This window comes from Vanellus vanellus, assembly GCF_965231255.1.
Source record: "Vanellus vanellus genome assembly, chromosome: 4".
NCBI classification, from domain to species: Eukaryota; Metazoa; Chordata; class Aves; order Charadriiformes; family Charadriidae; genus Vanellus; species Vanellus vanellus.
Genome location: NC_138909.1, coordinates 79,351,303 through 79,371,366, shown reverse-complemented (window position 1 = coordinate 79,371,366; position 20,064 = coordinate 79,351,303).

Sequence of the window (20,064 nt, the reverse complement as noted above, 5' to 3'; positions counted from 1 at the left end):
CCCAAATTATTTTGGCAGCCAACAGTACCGGGGATGGGAGCAAGGCACAGAGCTTCCCCAGGACAGGCATCCCCTGTGCTTTGACAGAGGTCCAGCTTATTTGTTTTATTTTATTTTACATTTCTGTGCCAGGAGGGCAGAGATTTTTAGCTTTTTTTTTTTTTCTTCTATAGTTCTGCTGTGAGCATCTCCTGCCAGCTCCCGGCGGTGGGAGGAGGAAGGAGCTGGATGTCACCTGTGCTGGGCCAGCAGGGAGCTAAAGGCAATACCTGGTCCCAGGTGGGGTGCCCATCTGGGCTTGTCTTCACGGCAGTGCCATTTACTGGTGTCTGGCAGCAGCTAGCATGGGGACAAATAAAGGGGTTTTGTTCCTGAAAATAAACTCCTTTACCCCCAAAGCCCCAGAATATTAGCTTGTGTGTTACTCATTTGCTTGGCTAAAAATGCTTACAGTGAATGACTTGCTCTATCGTCTCATTTCTTTCCTTCAGCTACCATCTATCTCCTTCTTAGACATTCAAAGCTCTTTTGCCTCATTTTGCCTTCTTTCCTTCCCCATGCCTTTCACGCCCGCTTTTCCACTTCTCCTCCCTGTTATCAGAACTCTTTTTTTCCTCACACTTTTCAAGTCCTACGTATACAGCAATTCTGCCAACCCAGTTATTTGGGGGGGGCAATTATCAATCAGGTCACCAGCTAATGAGAAAAGAGTATCTTTGTTTTACAGTGGCCCTGCTCACAGCATTGGACCACAAAAAGTTGCATCAACACATCTGTAGGGGCTGAGCCATGGGAAGAAGCAGCTGAGAGAAGGAGGAGGAACAGCACTGTCAAAGGCTCTTCATCACAGATCTGTTCCAGTAGTGAAGGACATGATCATAGACTCAGAATGGTTGAGGTTGGAAGGGACCTTAAAGATCATCTAGTTCCAACCCCCCTGCCGTGGACAGGGACACCTCCCCCCAGCCCAGGTTGCTCAAAGCCCCGTCCAGCCTGGCCTTGGACACCTCCAGGGATGGGGCAGCCACAGCTTCTCAGGGCAACCTGGGCCAGGGGCTCACCATCCTCAGAGTGAAACATTTCTTCCTAATATGTAATCTAAATCTACCCTCTTCCAGTTTAAAACCATTACCCCTTGTGATAGCTGGCTTCCTAGTGGTATGGATACGGTCCCTTTCCCATGGTACCAAAGATTCTTCCAGTTTGTAAGTCTTGCTGTCCCACTGCTCTGTGGGATGCCACTGCTGTTCCCGTTGTCCTCAGGCACCCCACAGTGGCCTGCATGATTTGACCAGGGTCATACCAGAAGTGTTTAGCAGAGGGTCTCAGGTGCCAGGGTACAATGACCACCCTATCCAGGTCAGCTTCTTGCCCTGCTACCTGTTCTCAGAGAGTTAAATAGTGTCCAGAAGCCCAGATGGGTGTTTTCCCTGCATAAAGTGACCCAAACAAGAGGAGCAGGAGATCTTCTGTTTGCCTGTGGCTCTCGGGAACAGTCCATGGACTGTATTGGACACGCGCTGCTGAAGCAGCTACACGCTTGTCCAGCAGCTCCTTTGCAAAGGCAGTCTTTTGGAAAGAAACCCTCCAGCCGACAGTTTCGTATTTGCTGAGTATGAGCTGCACCACTCGATCTCACAGATTTGCCTCCTGCCTTGGAGGAGTCCGTCCCCTCTCACATCATCGTGTTTATTTCTAGCAAACTTGCCCGCCGACTGTGTAAGGGACTCAACAACGAAGGCTGTTTTAGGAAAAGAACACCAGATTCTCTTTAAGAGAGCATGTGATTATGGCAGGATGTATAAGAATGGCTTTTTAATATGTGTATAGGTTAAAGCTCTGCTACGCACCCACAGACCACATTGCAGAGTGGCATGTTAAACCTCATTTAAAAAGGTGAGAGAAAGCAACACCGACAACAATTGGATGAAACATCAAATGTGAGGAAAGAGGAGTAATTTGGAAGATTCGAACTCAGAGTATTAAATTAAGTTCAATTTAGGAAATAGGTTGTTTAACATTCATCTTCAAGCTACAGCAATTGAAACGTGCATTGTTTCACCAGCAGTAATATAGTTAATTAAGCTGAAAAAAAAATGCTTTTGCTAACAAAAAATGGAAACTGTTGCACATATACTCTGAAAAGTTTAAAGGCAATTTAGTTTTTAATTACTGTAAGAATACAACACCCCAAAGTGCAGTCCTAGTCTATGTGATGATTGTGTAATTAAAAAATATAGCTCTTAAGCGTGTTGGTTTTGGCTGGGATACAGTTAATTTTCTTCATAGTAACTGGTATGAAGCTGTTTTGGATTTGTGCTGAAAGCAGTGTTGATAGCAGCGGTATGGTTTAGTTAGTGCTGAGCAGTGCTTACACAGCATCAAGACCTTTTCTGCTCCTCACCCCATCCCACCAGCCATGGGCTGGGGGGCACAAGGGGTTGGGAAGGGACACAGCCGGGACAGCCGACCCCAACTCACCAAAGGGATATTCCACACCATATGATGTCAGTATATAGAGCTGGGGGAAGAAGAAGGAAGAGGGGACACTCGGAGTGATGGAGTTTGTCTTCCCAAGTCACCGTTACGCGTGATGGAGCCCTGTTTCCCTGGGGATGGCTGAACATCTCCCTGCCCACGGGAAGCAGGGAAGGAATTCCTTGTTTTGCTTTGCTTGCACGTGCGCGGCTTTTGCTCCACCTATTAAACTGTCTTTATCACAACCCACGAGTTTTTTCTCACTTTTACTCTTCCGATTCTCTCATCCTGACGCGGGGGAGTGAGCGAGCGGCTGCGTGGTGCTCAGTGGCCGGCTGGGGTTAAACCATGAGAATAAGGGGGTCCTGTAAGGCAACAGGGAATTCATGACTGGGTCTATCACTCAGCTGTTATACTTTTGGTGAACATTATGAAGGTAGTTTTACCCCTGCTGAGGGCTTAACCCAGAAGATGTAGAAGGATTTACATCAGCTCACTTTGTTGTCCTTTATTTGGAGACTATCTGTCTCCTGCTAGCTTTGTTGAAATCAGGCGGCTCCTGAGCTCTGAGCTCATCTCTGCCTCTTGTGAATTCTGGCATCAAAATTATGCTTTCAGTCCCACGTAGGGTGCAGGCATTTCAAGTAGGGTGCAGTCCAACTGAACCCCTTAAGACCAGGATTGTGGCAGAAAGTGCCTTCAGTCCAATTCAATAGCCTGTGCCTCCATCTCCCAGACCTTAGCTGCTAGCCTGAGGCTTAGACGTTCTTCTGGGAAGTTGGAGTCTCAAGGTTGAAGTCTTTGAGGCTAAAAACTGGGTGTCCCTCTTTGGGACTGCCTGCTCATAAGCACTCTGCCCCTACAAAGCCACATCTGTTGTCTTGGAAGGAAATAGCGTGTCCCGGTTAGTCCTTTGAAAGGAGAGATTAGATGGTAGTCCACTGGGAGAGGGTTTGATCTCAGAGTATCAAGTAGGAAGAGACATCTGATTTAGAGTTGCAAACACAAAGCTGAGGTCCAGACAGTGACAGGGTTTGAGTGCTTTCTCCATGCCAGGGAGGAGTGGGAACTATGGCTTTTGCACCACCTTTCTCCTCCTCTGGAGATACATGTGGTCTGTGTGCCATGTTCTTTGTGTACCATATGTATACTACTATGTCCTACATACATAGGAAGCCTATAAAGGCCCTCTTCTGCAGTACAGCTGGATTCAGTTTAGTTTTTCTCAGTATTTCCTAGTCCAGCTCGGTTGTTCTTTGCTTAACTGTGGCTTTGTTACATCCTCATAACTTCTCATGTGTGCTACAGTAGTGTCATCCCAGGAGCTAAATTCACAGAGATTAGCCTTTAAAGGTCAGTCTTTTATGACTAACATATAGGATTGGTCTTTTTTTCTTCTTTTTCCCTAAAACTAAAATGTCCTTTAATTTATCCTAGGGCAGCCTCATGGTGTGATACAGACAGATATATGATACACCTGTACCACCTTAGTACAACAGGCGATGCCACTATCGCTGTGAGTAAAAGTTACTGTACAGAGTTTTTCTACCAAAGGTGGTAGGGCAGAAATAATTTACTCCTGCTATCACATTGCCTGATGGGTTTTCAGGATGGGGATTTGCAGAAGGAACAATAACAACAAAGCTTATAGAACAAACCCCACACAGCTTCAGTTTCAGAATAAGAGAAGTGTAACGGGGATCAATGATATTCACCGAGCACAGATCACAAAATTTCAAGAATCTCAGGAAACTCTGAGACAACATATATTACATACAACACAGCTATATATTGGAATGTTCTAAGGGAATCAATATAGCCTGAGGCTTGTATATTCCATTATAAAACCCTCTTTTTATCATAGGATGTAAAAATAATTTTTCTATGCCACAAATGTTTTTCATACAGTACCTTCTTCTCTCTCAAAGAAATGAGACAAAATATGTCTTGGAGTTTTACTAGTGAAAGTATTGTAAATACTCTCTGATGTCTGGAGAAGCAGAGAAAGTAATTGGAAAAAAAAGCAAGAGCAAGAGTACATCCTTTGCTGCACAACGCCAAAACCTATTAGACAGCAAAGAGCTACGAAAAATAGTAAAAAGATAAATAAAGGTATCACTGTTTACAGCAGGTTACAAATCCCCATCTGCAGGAACGCCAGTGCATTAAAGCAAACAAAAGACTCCTACATGCTTGTTACCGATGCATATATATTTTGGGCCAAATCTTCAGCTAGTACAGGTGGGCAAAACTTCCTGGAGATCCATGGAGTTGCTTCCACGAGGAAGAGACACGATGGAGTCGCAGCAGCAGAGAGCTTACCAAACAGTTAAGTGATATATATTTCAGTGGCTCCTCATGCTCATTTTACTAATTCAGCTATGCAGCCACACGCTTATAAAGATGTATGGGAAGTAAATAACCTAACCTGGTCCTAAGCACACAGTTACTTTGGTCATGAAAATGAAGTAATGAACAGAACAGCTACAGAACTGCCTCTGGTACTCAGTGCATAAAATATTCCTCCAAGGAAAAAAAAAAAAAAGAAAAGACAACTAGGCACAACAATCTATAGTTAAAGGAAAGGTCAACCTCCATCTGTGTGCATACGCAGGAGGTAATACAGCTCTGTGAGGCCAAAGGATCTCCTTTCCATGGTGAGGAGGTTCCAAGCAGCAGTATGGCATGCTGTTCTTCACCGAATACTTCATCTTCTCAAAAGCTATTTGTAACTCTCCATGCTGCACCTTTGTCTCTCCTTTTCAGAAAATTAATCTTCCTAGTAGCATTAATTTTCTTAGTCTGTCGTACGTTACATGCAGTTAGCAACTGTGTTATATTAAGCTTTGCTTTATGCTCTCAGAAGGAGCGCCTACCACCCCGTCACAAAGCAACTTGCAGTATTGAAGATGGCAAGCAACAAGTAGGTAAAAAATATGCATCCCTACGAGAAGTATATGACATAGCTAGAAGGAGAGGCAACTGGGAGAACATGAATGCTGTTCTTCTAGTCATGGGAATATTCCACATTAATTTATAGCAGGTTTGCAAAGGGGGGGGGTGGGCTGTATTTGGCTAGGTTTTTTTATGAGCTTCTTCCAAAAAGGATTTGTAATCCATTTGTGTCTTCAGATTGGGATCAAAATTAAAGAGAGAACGGTAAACTTCATAGAAACAGAATGGTTTAAGTTTGAAGGGACCTTGAGGATCATCTAGTTCCAACCCCCTTCCATTGGCAGGGACACCTCCCACTAGACCAGGTTGCTCAAAGTCCCAACCTGGCCTTGAACACCTCCAGGGATGGGGCAGCCACAACTGCTCTGGGCAACTTGGGCCAATGTCTCACCACCTTCATAGTCAAAAATTTCTTCCTAATATCTAATCTAAATCTACCTTCTTCCAGTTTGAAGCCATTCCCCTTCATCCTATCACTACACTCCCTAGTAAAAAGTCCGTACCCAGCTCTCCTGTAGGCCCCTTTAGGCACTGGAAGGGGCTCTCAGGTCTCCCTGGAGCCTTCTCTTCTCCAGGCTGAACAACCCCAACTCTCTCAGCCTGTCCTCACAGCAGAGGGGCTCCAGCCCTTGGATCACCTTCATGGCCTCCTCTGGACCCGCTCCAACAGATCCATGTCTTTCCTATGTTGGAGGCTCCAGAGCTGGATGCAGTACTCCAGGTGGGGTCTCAAAACCTGAGAGGCTTCAGAAACTTCATCCTCCTCTAGGCAAGAAGTTATGGGGATTTGGGGACTGGGGTTCTGGAACAGAGAGGTAACCCCTGCTGCCAGCATCCAGCTTCCTAAAGGCCCTTCAAAGAGTCTTCTGGGCATTGTAACTGCAAACAGAAAAAAATCAAGGTGATAAGTTATTTCAGGAAAATTACAACCATTTGGTAGGGCACAACCCCCCTTTGAGCATCTCATCACAGCTGCCAGGGCATAAGGTTAGGACACAGTGTGCTTTAGAGGCTGTAGGTCCACAAATGCACAGGTCGGATGCTGGCAAATTTCACTCCTTACCAGACAAAAATGGAAGGATGGGATGGGACCAATGCATTTTTTCATTCACATACCTGGAAAAATTATTTTGCAATAAAACAACATCATACCATAAAGGAAAAATCTTTTCAGTGGTCTGATAATAGAAGGACATACTGAAATTTATAAGCATCTGCCTTAAAAATGAATGTTAGATGTCTATAAGGTAGACGTCTAAGAATGAATTAATAATTCTAAGCAATCCTTCTAGTCAAGAGGGACAAACAGGTATCTCCAGAGGACAATTTATCAGGCTGATTTTAGTTTCTCCCTTAAAAATGAGCTGATTTTCCTTGGAATATGTATCTTTCCCCTTTGGAATCAGTAGGTGATGCAGGATCAATAGGTCACGTCCAGATATATAAGTAAGGGAAAAAGCAGGGCAGCTGAATCACACCCTCGCTGCTACCTGGCAAGTAGCCTAATTATCTGCTCAGATATTTCAGAGGGGCTCCATGCTAAAAGATCACATTTAATTAAGGGAAGTTCGGCCTCCAGTGACTCAGCCAAATAAAACCTTCTTTTTCCATCTCATCCACAAGAGCTGTTACTCATTAAAAAAAAAAAAAAAACAATAATAAAAATAATCTTTGTTGTGTGTCTGTTACGCAGACTGAAGGTGCAGCAAGTCCAACCACTGAACTGATAGGGGTGATGAGCATTTAAGGGTCCCAGTGGCTGGTTATCCCGGCTGTCAGATATTTTTAATGTACTGGTTGCATATATTGCTAGAAGAGTTGGGAAAGGTGAGAAGAATTTTGGGTGGGGAAGAATGTTTTTTTTTACTATTTCCCTCCAGCAAGCATTGTTTCAAACAAAACCGTTAGCCGTCCACTGAGAGCCAGTGCACCTTTCTCCACAGTCTGGCTGTCAAAATGCCACGCTCCGAAGCTTGCGCCCCTCCACTGCACCAGTTTAGCTGCAATAAAAGCAGCCGCGTTATTCCCCTGCCACTTTTGCCAATGCGAAGCAAAGGGGTCAGGAACTTCATGTATAAAACACCTACATATAAAATCAGAAAATCGATATTCTTAAGTACATGCACACTAGGGGAGAATTTTGCCGTTGATTTTGATGGAAATCAATTCACCTCTCCTCTCTTCTCCATTACAGACACTGAAATTTTACCAGCTCTGGCTGCTAACATGAGTGAACAGAATACTGCCGCGTTCACATGAATGTTTTTATGAACTGGCATTTCATCACAAATAGAAAAATTATAGGATAAACAATGTTTAATCCCTTTCTTTTAGAAAAAAAAAATATTTTTTTTTTCTTTATGATTCATTGTCAGCCAGTTTTGCTGCTGAAGTGTGTGCTTCATGCATTATAAAAAGAAAGCTTATCCTTAGCCAGGTGCTGTTTTGGCACCGAAGCCCCTACTCCTCCAGTTTTGTTACATTTTTGGAACAGAGCACCACGTTAGAGCACAGTTTCACAACCACCTTTTTTCCCCTCACTAAAATAAATTACATCTGCCCACACCCTGACCACCAGGATGTCAGAATCACAGCTGAGCTTTTTCATAACCATAAATTATCAGTTTCTTTTTGGGGTGGCCATGCTTGGCATTGGGAAAACATGCAGAGCTCAAGGAGTAGCCAAACGTCTCACAACCACCCGAAAACCCAGTGTGTCATCCTTATTTATAACTAAAGTTTCTCAAGCTTGCAGAGTTCATGTGCTATTTCAGACTGGTTGTCAAACCCTCCCTCAATACAGCAAAATACAAAATGTAACGGCACTAAAATGAGCAACAACAGCAGATAATGACTATTTTAAAGAAAAATAGGAAGTTGTTCTAATTATTAGCCAACTAACTGTGTATTTAACCTGCAAACTCCCAGAAAAGTCATTAATGTCTTCAGAAATTTTTCTAAGAACTGTGGTTTTATGCCAACAGACACCAGACTGCTAAAACAGTGCTTGCTCAGATAGAACATCTGCTGAATGAGGGATAATGAGTGGATCTCCAGGGACATCACCGTCCACAATGGTTCCACCTTATTTTTACCATGATTTCCAAGGTTGAATGTCTTAGTACTTCAACATAAGATACATGATCTCCTGGGTGAGACACCAGGAGCTAATTTCATCTAAATCTTCAAACTCCTTTTCTACTGTTGGGTAGTGTTTATTCAGTAAGCTTTTAAGAGCAGGGGAAGGAAACTGATGCAAGAAGTCATAGACAAGACTCTGCCTGTTATCATGCTGATACAAATTCTCCTTGTGATTTGCCTCCTGGTGCCTTCAGCTGCCTCTACAGACTTGATATATCACAATATCACAATTTCTACGTGGTCCCAATGATGTGCTCCAGGACCCAATGTAGTCCCGAAGGTACCCAGGAGATGAGATTACCCAGGTTACAAAGAGCAGAATGAATTTTGACAGCTACTCAGTCAGCAGATTAGAGACAGGGAGCAGGATTCTACTGACAGAGGACCACAAGCCAAGATTAAACTCCACATTACTGCCAGGCTGCAGTCCAAAATTCCCCTCTCGTTTCTCATTTCTTCTTGTTTCTGCTATTCTTCAGACCACAATCATAGAATCATAGAATGGTCAGAGTTGGAAGGGACCTTAAAGATCACCTAGTTCCAACCCCCCTGCTATGGGCAAGGACATCTCCCACCAGACCAGGTTGCTCAAAGCCCCATCCAACCTGGCCTTGAACACCTCCAGAGATGGGGTATCCACAACTGCTCTGGGCAACCTGGGCCAGTGGCTGGAATCACCCTCACAGTCAAGAATTCCTTCCTAATATCTAATCTAAATCTAATCTCTTCCAGTTTAAAACCGTTACCCCTTGTCCTATCACTACACTCCCTGATGAGGAGTCCCTCCCCGGCTTTTCTGGAGCCCCTTTAGGTACTGGAAGGGGCTCTAAGTCTCCCCGGAGCCTTCTTTTCTTCAGGCTGAACAACCCCAACTCTCAGCCTGTCCGCAACAGCAGAGGTGCTCCAGCCCTCGGAGCATCGTTGTAACCCTCCTCTGGACTCACTCCAACAATGTAAGTATTACTTTGTACTATGGAGTAGATCACAGAGTTTCCACGTTATTCCGCTATATCCAACCAACCACTGCTTGGAATTTATGCCAGCGGAAAGAGTAATGCAGTTTGCAGTGGAAACCCTGCAAGGACTTGCACATAAGCTCAGCCTTATGCACTTGGTTTGCTTTACCTTCCTGGGGGCTGTTTTACTCAGACTTCAGAGGAACCAGATTTCAGAGGAAACCCAGATTGAGGTAAAGTGTTGGTATCACAGGGATTTTGGAGGAAGTGGCAAGTTAGGGAAAAAAATAGTGGTCATGATGGTGCATTCTTCCAACCTAACAAGGACACTATCCCTGAAAACAGCTAGGACCAAGATTAGTGGCCACAAAACTGTCACCTGCATACTTGGAAGCAGGACCTCAGCTGCAGCCCTGAGCTTTCATACCAAATTTTAACCCAGGGGGGTGACAGTCAGTGGAGGACAAACTGCTCTTCAGGACAAAGGGAAGTAGTATCGCAGAAGCAAGACACCTATTTTTCTGTACCTGCCCAGGATTATCTTCCACCTATGCTTTTTGGACTTGCTTATTTTCCTTCTGTTTCTGTGCATGTTTCTCTTCTTTAGGCTCAGATCCCAGCCTGAACTGCAGTCTCTCATCAAACAGACTAAGCAGCACTTTTCTGAAAGAGAAAACATAATCAGTTTGCTCCTACCTCTCTTTTCAATCACGATATCTCTCCTTAAAGAATACACCGGAGCCTAGGTAAGCAAGAAGCTTTCCTTACTGTAAGACCTGCCACCACAATTTCTGGCTGCTTTTCTTCTTAAAAGGTAACCGCAGGCACAGCATTGCTCGGCGGCACTGTTTAAGTACGGCAGATCAGACGCTGTCCTGATTTATAACCTCCGCCAGCCCAAGTGAACGCAGGAGCCGGCGACTTTGCACATCCCCTCTGCAGAGCAAGATGCCCAGGTATAATGTGTATGAGGACACATCTTTAGGGAGTCTCTCCAGCCCAGCTGGCGTGGCTCAGGAAGGCAGCTCAGCCTACACGCATTTACCTTGCTGCCTGAAAAAAGAACGAGCAGGCCAGGACACAATGCAGCGCAGCCACGGCAGGCTCTCGGGGAGGCACTGCCTTAGTCTTGCAAATCCCTCCCGACGGTAACAAGGGTCGCGTGACCGAGTCTCTAACTTTGATTTCATATTTTAATCGCCAAGTGCAAAACGCGGAGCCTGTCGGCAGCTGGCAGCCTCGCCTGCCTTTCCACCCGCACCCCACGGGAGCGTGGCTTCAAAGTGCGGCAGCACGCTGAAGTGTCTTCTGTTCGCCACGAAGCGGGGTGTAAAGCAGCTTTTAAAAAGACGACGCGTCTCCAGGTGGTTCAGGGCACAGAGCTACGACGTACGTCTGCGGTGGGCATAACCGCAGGCCGGCAGGGTTAAAAGGGAGGCTGTCCAAATTCATCCAAGACCTGCAAATCTCGAAACACGTAAACCCTACATGCGTCAGATAAAGAAGCCAGAAAGAAAGGTGCCCCCTAATGAGTTTTTTTTGCGCTTGGGTGAGCGAAAGGGCTGCTTCAGGAGGCTAATAACTGAAAACCTTCCAGGCTTTTGTCCGGAGAAATGGCAGGCACTTTCCATCCCTTTGAAAAAAAGAAGGCCTTTCGGAGTCTTCACGAGAGATGTGGATTTTAAGGGCGACCTTAGGTCATACAGAACTAATCAAGCGAAAACAATAAGAAAATTAGACTGACAGTCAGCAAGTATCTGAGGACTTTATCAAAAAGAATTAGGAATGGACAAATTCACTGGGAGCAAAGGATCAGATCTGCAAGGTGGCATTGTGTGGTGGGATTAAATTATTTATTCATTGTTAATTTATTTATTTATGTATGTGCAAATGACCTAGCTGCTGCAGGTGCTGAGGAGTTTCTGAAAAGGCCCAGTTTTAGAGCCAAGGCTAGAATATTGGTCCATTTAACTCATTCTTTTCCTTAAGGCGATCAAACAGTGACTTTTATCTAGGAGATAGAGGAGGAAAACCATATGTGTACTGGGAATGATGCGGGGTCTGAGCAGCACTAAGTACCCAAGTATTCCAGTCTCATTCAAGAATGCTGTGCAGTTTAATGTCCAGCAAATTAGCAAATGAATGCTTATGTCAATATGTGAAAAATCCCTAGTTGGTTTAAACAGATAAAAAGCCTCTTGGGAAATGGCAGAAAATGCAGGCTTTCTCTCCCTGTCTTTTTTAAAGAAAGAAAGAGAAACAGTACTTATTAAGTTTTCTTCAAACTTACAAAAAGTTGCAGAAAACAACAACAGTCTACATGGATGCCGGATCTTATATATGCATGAAATATTTCCAATGCTGCTACTGCAAAAACACAAGAAGCTTTTGCTAGGCACTCTTTGAATCACATACTCGCTATTCAGAAGAAAACAGTTAAAATCTGGGACAGCCACAGACCCTGTTAGATGCCATCCTGCTGTCCCTCTCTTAAAGGTACAGCAGGTCAAAAGCCCTGGAGAGGATCCATCTTTACGTTTGCCCTGATTTATAAAATCAATCTTGAAGATTAAATCCACAAACACCTCTTGTTTTTCCTTCTGCAGATTTAACCATTGATAGGAAAGGGTAAAAATTGTCATCTCGTGTTTCCCTTGACCCAGCACAGCAAAGCCACAGTGGGGACTCTGTGTATGACATGACCCTGGGGAAAAAAGGAACATGAGATCTCAGCATGGGGGTTGGAGGCAAGAAGTCACACGTAACGAAAATGACAGCCTCACGTCAGTTAATGCCATGTGATAAGGGAGACCTGCTGGGTTTTACGTCCTTCTGCAGAGATATGCTTGAAGGTTGACTGGTAAGGAAGATTTTTCACTAAATCCAGAAAGGGGTTGTAGGTATTTTGCCAGGACAGATCATAATGAATTATCTTTCTTCAGGACAAGCATCAGTAGCTATGCTGGGGATAGTAAAACTGCCCCATGAGACAAACGGAAACCTACACGTCTTGAAAGCAGACAGGTTAATGTAGAATGCTACCTTAAGTACTTCTGCTTCACCCCGGGTATTTCCCTCCTCTTGGCCATTCTTAGGCCCTCTTCTCAAAACCAGCCTTCTTTATGTCATTTTGGAGTAAGAGCGACTACAGAGAAAACCAGAAGGTATTTTAAAGAACAAATGTCTTTAAAAATACTAAATTTAAAACATTACCTCAAATTAAAAGTTCAATGAGAGAATGTCCCAGGCCATGCAAAAAAACACAAGTCATGTAGAAAGTCTGCTTCCTCCCTGGAGCCAAAAAGTCCTTTCTCCCTTGAGCATTAATGGGGGAGGACGAATTTGATCAATACAAATGTCAATATGTCACTAATACGCTATCGTTCACCTTCTGCAGCCCACGGAGAGCTGTGACACACACTAATCACGGAGCCTGCTGAGCTATGGTCTTACTCCATGGGCTGTCAGGGTGCCTTTTAAAACAGTAGACGCCAAAAGCGGAGTTACACAGCACTGAGAGCTCAGTTGCCGCAGGAACAAGCAGCACAGGCCAGACCTCTTCTTACTCATTGTTTCAAATGGTTGGAGTCCCAGCTCATAAGAGAAATCCTTATTATCAGTATGCAAGGGCATGATCTAGTGCTATGACTGAATTTCATGTCCTCAAGACTATCCAATTCACCTTCTATGTTGTCTCTGACTTCAGCTATATGGACGGACAATGTTTCTTAGCTTTATCTCATGGGCAAACTTCACCACTACCTGCCTACTTTTGGTGTCAAAGGCATTAGATAAAATATTAGTATTTCATAGAATCATAGAATGGTTAGAGTTGGAAGGGACCTTAAAGATCATCTAGTTCCAACCCCCCTGCCCTGGGCAGGGACACCTCCCACCAGCCCAGGTTGCTCAAAGCCCCATCCAGCCTGGCCTTGAACACCTCCAGGGATGGGGCAGCCACAGCTTCTCTGGGCAACCTGGGCCAGGGGCTCACCACCTGCACAAGGAAGAATTCCTTCCTAATATCTAATCTAAATCTCCCCTCTTTCAGTTTAAAACCATTACCCCTTGCCCTATCACTACACTCCCTAATAAAGAGGGGATTTCCATACCAAATGGTATTTCCATTAGTATTATTAATATTGAAAGCAGAATGCTTTCAATATTATGTTCTCTCACCTGTCTCCCCACCTATTCATTTTAAGATTTCTCTACTATTTCCCACTTTTTTCAGATTCAGTGTTCACTTCCCAAATTATTCAGAATTAGAATTCCTTTTTTTTGCTGCTAATTAAGATGTTTTGCTTAATGTCTCACCGATATTTTACACAGAAGAGTTTGAACTGGCTGTGAGTCCTTCTTCTGCTGGGCAAACAGGCTGGCTACCTACATAAGTGAAAAGAGCTGCCTCATGGCAGAATGGAAATACAGACTTGAGTTCTGCAGGCAGGGCTCAGCGCAGGACCAGAGGGAGGACAAGGGTAAAAGACAGCTTAAAGCATCCTAGCACTCATCAATACACTTTGCTGAGGGATGCCCAGGAGACCTTCCCCTTTGCTCCATGCACGTGCAGTTGCCCTCTGAATGCGCAGCAGCCATTCATTAATGTTTTTGGGCATCTGGCAGCCCAGACTGCTTCATGAAGCAGTAGTACGTAGATTACAAAGACTTGAGATTGGTAGGTCTGAGAAACAAAATATGGGCAAAATAGAAGAGGAAGACCCTGCTACATATGGAGTTCTGCCCAGTTACACGGGCAAAGAGCTGAATTCACACAACCCAACCCGAACAGAACATTTCCCAGGAATTTCAAGAATCTGAAGCTTAGCCTTGAATGACATCCCATCAACTAATGCTCTTGTTGTCATTATGTACGAAGTCCTATTGGATGTGGTTGCAAACTACAGGGTATCAAATTACCAGAGGTTTCCATAGCCATTCACGTGGAGTACAAGACAGCTGAAAGTAGAGGTCTCATATTGCTTACTGTTGTTAAATTCTGGCAATCTAACATTTTGAGTTCATTCCAGCGTCCTGTTGTTCAAATAACTCACTTCAGAGACTGGGGGGACAAGTATGCAGGATGCTACGCTCAGAGTTAGAAAGGCTGTGCTCTAGTCTCATCTTTGCCATGTCACTTCGGGATGAGTTCAGGCATGTTTTTGCCTCTATTTTCATGTATGTATCAGAGATCATATTGCTTTTGCATTTATGATGTATTACAGCTTATTACTATTAATTTCCCTTATTTGTTTTCTTAATTCTAATACTGCCATTGATTTAAGATTTGGATCCACAGAGCCATTCTGCCTAGAGCTTCTCAGCACCCCCCAGTTCAGGCAGCCAAGCTGTTGAAATCCCTTGCATTTGCACAACACAGAAGGTACAGGATGGTACCAGAGATTTTCTCAGCTGGATTTCACACTAGCCTTCAAGAAAGAGGCAGTGGAAGTCATACATGGGGATACTTGTTTGTAAGTAAAGTAATTAGACATCCACAGATAGTAGAAATATATCAGAAAAGGGAAACTAGAAAAGGAAGGCAGAACTTCAGCAGCCAGGAAGCAGCGGGAGGAAACCAGACTCTTCTCTGAGCCGGAGGGAGGAGGTTCAAGTGGGCTCCTGGGAAGTCCTGTCACCAAGTTCAGGGTGCAGCAGCTATAGCCTCGTTGTTACAGGCTTCTGGGATGTTTGCATTTGACAAATAACAGCCTTCGCTATGCAAATAGGTGTAAAGTAACTGTGAAATTAGTGTACTATTTCTCTATTCAGCTAAGAGCACGGACGTTTACACCCCCTGAAAGGAGAAAAAGACGAAATAAAACAGCAATTAAAAGGTAGACTGTGATGTGAGACAAAACAGAAAGTTATGCTACCTTAATCATAGAATCATCATTAAATGATTAAGTGTCAAATGAAAATGTTGTCTTTTTGACAAAAGACTTTTCCAAATAGATCCACAGATTTTACTAAAGCACAAAGATTTCTTCTTAGTAAGAAGCAGACAGAGTTCATTTAAATGGATGATAACTATTATTGTAACAGTTTTCAGTGGAAAGGCTAAAGGTAATGGGGCACAAAAAGCAGATCATCATAAAAAGAGACACGCAAAAGCAGGATGCTGTTAAGAAAGACGTTATTAAAAAATTCCCGTCAAAGCTGAACAGATAGTTTGCACTAATAAATACATCAGTAAATGACGCAAAGACCCCCCCTTCAAGCAGAAGACGTTTGGCTTGGCTGATCAGACACCCAAGACAAACACCAAGGCGGCAAGCGCAATGCAAATCTGCTCTTTGGGGTCTGGTCCATGATGACAATTGCTACCACACAAGTGTTTTCGAGTATGCTTTATATTTTCCCTACCTCTCAAAATGTGCAAGTATTACCCACTGAAACACTGAGTTAGTCCCCAGCTTCAAAAATTAGAGGTTCTGAACTAGCAACATATCCATTCCCTGAATCACTGCTCTGCTTTGTCATAAGATGTATAACATTTCAGGACTTTTTTTCAAGTATTATAGCATTAGACAACCTTTATGTTGTGTGGGAGGAAGGACGAATCTTTAATATTCTTGCTGTATGGTTGGTCTCAACTTCCGTGTGCTCTTGTATATATTCTTCTGAACAGTGTCTGAGATAACAGATAAAATACACGCAGAAAGGAGAAGTTCAGAGACTCAGCAGCTCAGCCCTGTTCAGGTGTCTTCAAGAAATGAACCCGGGAATTAGAAAGCTGTTTGGCTGACATACATGCATATTGCAGCCTTCTTCTCAAAGAACTTCCTGGTGGTCCTACAGAACTTGGTTTGATTTACTTTAAAGGGAAGACGTGGAATTATTTTGCTGGATACCACCAGAACAGAGCCCCTTAAAAAGTCTACAGAAGTAATATTATTCTATAGAGACTCTGCCCCTTCCGGAGACAATATACATATTGTTTCTTATACTTTTATCTGGGATAATCATATGAAAATACAATTTATATACAACCAAATACATTATTGTTTAGAAGAACGGTCATTTTCACATTTCATATTGATTAGAAGCTGCCAGGGAAAAAAAGCCCAACAACATTTATAGATGATTTTTTTTAAATCTTATGATAGGCTACTAAATGAAGGGAAACAGCTTCACAAGGTCTCATCGCCTGCTGAGATGCTGTTGTGATTAAAATCCAAGAATTAATTAAAAGTCAAGTGTAAATACACAGCAAGGTGTTTTGCCCAATTCAGAAAGCTGGACTAAATGATTCAAGAGTTTTGCCTGGAACCTTCATCATCTTTGACTATTTTTCATGAGACATCCCATGTAGAAAATCTAGAAAAAAAAAAGAAAACAGAAAAAATCCAAGCCAGTATGACATCACATATCCCTGGGATGGAGAACATTTCTTTCTCGTTCTTTACAGAACCAGAGGAAGTCACAGTGGTAATTCAAAGCCACACTAGAAAACCAGCGGGAAATTAAGAAATGGAAGTGAAAGAAATACTTTATAGAACTCAACTGCTCTTGGTCCATTAGCAATTCATGTGCAAGTGTCTGAAAACCAGGACCAGAAACTAACTGGTTTATTTCTGTGTTTACGGTTCATGAAATGAAAGACTGCTGGTGAAAATGAAATTTATTTTTCATGGAATCACGGAGTTTTCAGAGTTGGAAGGGACCTCTAGAGATCATCTAGTCCAACTCCCCTGCCAAAGCAGGATTGCCCAGAGCACATTACTCAGGACTGCATCCAGGCGGGTCTTGAAACTCTCCAGAGAAGGGGACTCCACCACCTCCCTGGGCAGCCTGTGCCAGTGCTCTGGCACCTGAACCGTAAAGAAGTGTTTCCGTGTATTTGAACGGAACTTCCTGTGTTCTAAGTTGTGCCCATTGCCCCTCGTCCTGTCACTGGGAACCATTGAAAAGAGCCTGGCTCCATCCTCCTTCAACCCACCCTTTAGATACTTGTACGCCATAATAAGGTCTCCCCTCAGCCTTCTCTTCTCCAGGCTAAAGAGTCCCAGCTCTCTCAGCCTTTCCTCATAAGGCAGATGCTCCAAGCCCTTAATCATCTTAGTTGCTCTTCGCTGGACTCGCTCCAGCGGTTCCCTGTCCCTCTTGAACTGGGGAGCCCAAAACTGGACACAGCATTCCAGTTGTGGCCTCACCAGTGCAGAGTAGAGGGGGAGAATGACCTCCCTCGACCTACTGGCCACACTCTTCCCTATGCAGCCCAGGATTCCATTGGCGCCTTTTTGGCAACAAGGGCACATTGCTGGGCCATGGATAATTTACTGTCTACCAGGACCCCTGGATCCTTCTCCTCAGAGCTACTTCCCAGCAGGTCAGCCCCTAACCTGTACTGGTGCCTAGCATTCTTCCTCCCCAGGTGCAGGACCTTGCACTTGCTCTTGTTGAACCTCATTAGGTTCTTCTCTGCCCAGCTCTCCAGCCTGTCCACGTCACGCTGGATGGCAGCACGGCCCTCTGGGGTGTCAGCCACCCCACCCAGTTTGGTATCATCAGCAAACTTGCTGAGGATACACTCTGGCCCCTCGTCCAGGTCATTAATGAATATATTAAACAAGATTGGACCAAGTATTGTCCCCTGGGGGACACCACTGGTTACAGGCCTCCAACTAGACTCTGTGCCGCTGATCACAACCCTCTGAGTTCTGTCCCGCAGCCAACTCTCAATCCACCTCACTGTCACTTCATCTAGCCCATACTTCCTCAGCTTCCTAATGAGGATGTCATGGGAGACAGTGTCAAAAGCCTTGCTAAAGTCAAGGTAGATGACATCTACGACTCTCCCCTCATCCAGCCAACCAGTTATAACATCATAGAAAGCTATCAGATTGGTCAAGCATGATTTACCCGTGGTAAATCTGTGTTGCCCTCTTCCAATAACTTCCTGTTCCTCAATGTGTTTGGAGATGACATCCAGAATGAGTCGCTCCATTACCTTCCCAGGGACAGAGGTGAGACTAACCGGTCTGTAGCTCCCTGGGTCCTCCTTGCCTTTTTTGAAGATCGGAGTGATGTCAGCCTTCCTCTAGTCCTCAGGCACCTCTCCTGTTCTCCATGACCTTTCAAGATTTCAATTTTTAAAGAACTTTAAACATTTTTTAAAGATCCCAGTTGTAATAACCTCATTGCTACCAGCCACAGAGAAATTGAAGCAATTCCTAAATACCTGATTCTAAACTGCATGAGGGGGTGAAACCATCCAAAGGTAGCGATGGCATTATTTGTGGGATGTACACTATGTACTCTTGGCCCCGAGTGATTCTAGTTGTCATGCATCAACTGCTGAGGCCACTGACATTAGCAGAGTCGGGCACCCAAGTGCAACTGTCTGTGCCTTAGGTACCAGGTCACCAATAGCAATGAGATCAATAGGAAGATGGCTGGTACACCAGCAAGAGGGAGGTGGCAGACTTATCTTTCTGTGGACTGTCACTGCTCAGACTCCTTGGTCTGTAATTGCTCCAGCCCTTCAGGCTCATATAGTTAAGATTTATATGAGAATAAGATGAAGTAAATTATGAATAGAAGTATTATGAAAAAGGCCCATACCAACATCCCATTTACAATACGACTGCTTCAAACCTTTCGGGCCAACTCAAATCCAAACTGTTTGGTTTTGCCTGGACTCAAACTAGACCAGAACACCCCGAGATGTGCAGAGGCCAGGTCCAACTGGGACACAGCACCGCCCGCGCCTCTACGTTTCACTGGCAGTAAAAAGGGTAAGGATTGGTGAAGGCATACTGGAAAATGGAAAGATCTCTTGTGTTTCTATTTTTGTAAGAAACTTGCTTGGCATGCGCTGCTGACTGCTGCTTGTGCATCCACGTGCTGTCGGCTGACGGCTCAGGAATGCAGGCGGGCCAGGGCAGCTCCAGCAGGACGTCAGCTCCAGTGGCTGTGCCAGACCACTCCAAGAGAAGCTGTGCTATAATAATTGTGCTATAGGCTGGAATGAGATTGCTTTTGTGCACTTACTTCCAGCTGAGCTTGGCTCATGTCACCTGGGCACATCACATACCTGAGGATAGGGGCTGCACCCTTCTGTTTGCTCCTTAATCTCCCACTAAGATTGGACTTAAACCAGTTTGGGTTTAAAGCACCTTACCGCAGCCTTAAGTCTGTCTTAAAGTGTTATCAGCTGGAAAAGCTCTCCCTCCTCCTTTTTTAACCCCCAGCCTTGCCAGGTCATTCTCCAAAACAAGGCTTACGGGAGTCCAGTTCCCCCTGGCCCCCTCTCCTGGCCCTGCAGCAGACAGGGATCAGATGCACCAGCGCGAGCACTTTGCCCCTCAAAGATTTCTCTGCAGAGAGGGGATATCCAGATGCAAACTAGGGTGGCTTTCCAAATGATTAGGAGTTCAAGATCTACCCCACTACATGGACAGAACAGCTAAAGCAGGGAAGAAGTTTCACATGAATAAATAGCAGAAAACTTAAGGTTAAATATGGGTGTGCTGAACAGGCAGCAAGACAGACTCTTGTTTAAGGTTATCCTCAGACACAGGCTAGCTGA